We start from the raw sequence: 3,721 nt of genomic DNA, 5'->3' as shown, positions 1-3,721 counted from the left end.
ATAGCTCCCCTTCTTCAAATCCGGCTTCTTGCAGAAGAGGGGGAAGCGGAACTAATAGCCAGCCTAATGCCTGGAGGTAGCGGAGCCAGCGACGCTGTGCACCCGCCTGCTGGAGAGTCTGTGTGTGTTCGCCCGCGGCGGCCTCTTGTCTGTGGGGCTCCCTTTGCCTCAATGCCCACTCACATTCTTGTCCTAGGCCCTAGAGGGATACTTGATTCTACTTTGGGGGTCACATTTAATCCCAAAGAAATCTCTGGATTGCAACTAATAATACGAAGGGTGGATCCGATTGACACAGCTCCCAGCCTCCTGAATTGGAACAATGAGGTGTGCCTTTGCTGACAAGTTCGGTAAACCTGCCAGTGCAAAAGTCACATATCCTTTGCCGGGGGGGCGGGGGATGCACCGGGGATGAAAAACGAAGTGGGTGCGTGCTTCAGGAAGCCCCATGTGAAAACGGAACGTGAGACCTGAAGGAGCTGCAGGTTTCTAATGAGCGACTTGGAAAAATTTAACAATGGAAAATGTTGACGGAGAGGGGACGGAAGGGGGGGAGGGAAAGAACGCCTTTAAAGTTGCCGGCCAGGTATCTGGCTCAAGGTGAGATTCCACCTACACATGTGGGAAGTGGTTTGTTTAATTTATGGCATTCTTACAAACAAAAGAAGGCTGGTTCCCGGCGTTGGGGAACGAGGGAAAAATGCTTGCCTCGAAGTGGCAGAAATGGAAAGGCACGCTTAGACGCAGAACGGCAGACTGAAGTACCTGAGTGTTACCTCTTTTCTGCCAGAAAGAGAAAATGACCCTGAGAAGATGGGTCGGTAGTTGCCCATTTTGAACAACCTCAAGTCCGCTCAGGAAATCGGTAAAGGGTGACCTTCCAAATGTCAATCCCCATTCATTTATTATGAGATGCACATTTTTGCCGTCCACCCACAAGCTGAAATCACTCTCCGTCTGCATACTTTTCAGGTTTAATCAGATCCATCCCATGCGGTCTCCTTTTTGATCTCTAAACCGCCCGCGTGAAGAAGAGACACGTGCACCACGCAAAGAATTTGAATTCCCGACTGCAAAATGGCAGCTATTTTGTACTTATTCTGCAAAATTAAAGATCATCATTCGACCCCTTTCCCTTTGACGAAACGGGTGACAAAGAGAGAGAGAGGTGCAACCGTGAACGTGAGAAAGCTCATCAACAGTTTTCTATCCCTCGTGCTAGGCAAGCCTTCACGTTTTTCTGCAGCTCTCGCACTTTTCACCAGACCCCTTTTGTCTTGTCAGCGAAATCAAACAAGTTCCTAGTTCAGATCTGCCTGATCCGCCTGGTAACAGATCTATTCCCCTATTGGCTTATGCTAATTCCAGTTTCCTCTTGTATTGGAGCCCAGTTGGAGGGGGGGGGGAGTTCCCTCCAGGAATTAGAGCCAATTTTGTTTTAAGTGGGCGATCTCGCTCCTGCAATATTGCCACACGCAGCAGAAGCCGGTCTTTCTGTGCAGCCGTCTCAGCTGGAGGGTGGTGGTGGTAGAAGGGGGGCTCCGGAAAAGCTGTAGCTGATACCACTCCGTCTCTCATAAATCAAGGGCTCTGCTATACCGAGGCGGACTTTTATGAATGAAAAAAGCAACATTGCTCTCATCGTGTTCTTTTTTTTCCGAAAGGGTACCCGATTTCACAAAGTAAATATTGTTTGGGAGAGCGAAAGTGTGTACAGCTGGCCATTGACCGGGTTTTATTTACTAAAAGCAAGCTAAGAAGCAAATTGAGTCAGAAGTAACGTGATGAGCTTCTGAAGCGGGGACAGAGATCCTCTCTCCCTCTAATGTCAGTGCTTCCGAATGGGGGGGGGACTCATTCCAGTGCTTGAAAACCCAGGAATTATTATGCAAAAACATATTTAAGTTTGCATATCAAGGCGTGGCTGGAATTTGTTGGCGTTTATTTAACGTTTCACAACTCTGCTTCGCTTCAGTTAGAAGGCACCAAGGAGACAGATGAACTGTACAGGAAACCACACCACCTTCTTGAAATATCATCTAGATATGGAACTATATACATGTGCTTCACTTAACCGAGCCAGAGTTTCTAGAGCCCACCTAGCAACTGCAGTCATCCCATTTGGAAATCATCCTCCATTGAATGTAGTGCTATTTACTAAATGCATATAGGATCAAGATGCACGGCAGGGAGAGAGGTTTATGCAAAGGAAATAAGAGCACATCACCCTTCCTTTAAATCTGTTTAAGAACCGTCAATCATCCAACTTAGTTTAAGTGAAATTTGAGGTGGCCAAGTTCTCTGGACAATTTTGAAAAACGTAACTTAAACTTTGACTAACAGAAGGATGATCAGTACCCATATTTGTGGCGTTGTCTTCGGTAGGTACTAAAAGTGGCCCATAAATCTACAGCACAGCGGATACAATCCTGGCCATTCCTGAGAGTAAACCAGCGAGACTTCCGAGGAAACATGATTAGTACCGTACCATAAATTTCCCTCCCCAGTGAAGACTTGGGTTCCTGACAGTGAACAAAAAGAAGCCCTGCCCCTTCAGCGCCTTAGAAGATGCCTCCTTTCTAAAAGCCATGCCTGGAGTACGAAGATAATACCAGTTTTCAGAGGCGCTTTTAAAATAAAATGGAGGGGGGTGGTGGAAAGTGCGAGTGTGAAAATGACATATTTTACAGCCAGGCACAGCCTCGTTCCACATGTGCTTTGGGGACGGCTGTAAGACGTATCCGCCGGTAGAAACGATGGAACCCTGGCACCTCGAGAAAGTCCACTGCCCTGCGAGTCTCTTCCCCACTTTCCGCCCTGGAATGGGCCCTGCCCGCCCTTCTCATTCCTCTTCCATCGTGGCGTGGCTGGAGCACCGTGGAGGAAATGGTGGCCACCATCTTAGTCCGCCCGGCTTGGCCTTCCCCGGGGGGCTGCTGCGAGAATGCCTCCAGCTTGAAGGTGCACACAGCTGACACCTCGATCCTAAACACATGCACGTGGGGGCAGCCCACTGAGATCGAGGGGCTGACTTCCCAGCAAAGGCAATCACATGGGGAGATGGTCGCCTCTTGAAGGGAGCTTGTGGACTCCTGCGGTTGACGGAATAGCCCCTCGATCCTGCCCTCTCTAGGCTGCCTTTGCCCATGACGCCCTTTTAGAAGGCCGCCCTGCTTCAATTTTAAAATGAAATGAAAAGGACACGCGTGATGAGATTATTTCGTTTATTTCCCCGGTCCGAAACCTTGTGATAAAGCCTAGGTTCAATGATAGCAACTTTTGCTCCAGGGTTAAAAGTCCCTTTTCTCCCCCTTCCTACTTCTATCTGGAAACGAGTAAGGCGCCTCTGCAAAACCCATGAAAATGAGGCTGAGTTCCTAGGCTGGGTTCCTAATGCTGGGGCTGGTTGGAAAGGGTGGCGGTAGGGCTGCCCCTTGCCTTCTGCAGTGAACCCGCAGCCGCCCGACTCCCAACCTGTCTCTGCCCATAAGTGTCTGTGTGTGGCCTAGTCTCATTCATCATTCGGCCCCGGAGTCCTCTCCATTTCTTAAAATTCTGCCTGATCCAGTGGAAAGACAAGTTGGGCTTCCCCCACCACCTCGCTCCTTCCCCCGAAACAGAAAGCAACCCCTTGTCTTCATTTGCATTTGCATTAGAAGCTCGGCTTCTGTCTCAGCGAAGGAAAGGGGAAGGACTTGGAGCCTATGGGATGGCTTTAGGG

The sequence above is a fragment of the Gekko japonicus genome, unplaced genomic scaffold (genome assembly GCF_001447785.1).
Source record: "Gekko japonicus isolate JY-2015 unplaced genomic scaffold, Gekko_japonicus_V1.1 scaffold26, whole genome shotgun sequence".
In the NCBI taxonomy this organism is placed as follows: domain Eukaryota; kingdom Metazoa; phylum Chordata; class Lepidosauria; order Squamata; family Gekkonidae; genus Gekko; species Gekko japonicus.
This window is presented reverse-complemented; position numbering follows the sequence as displayed.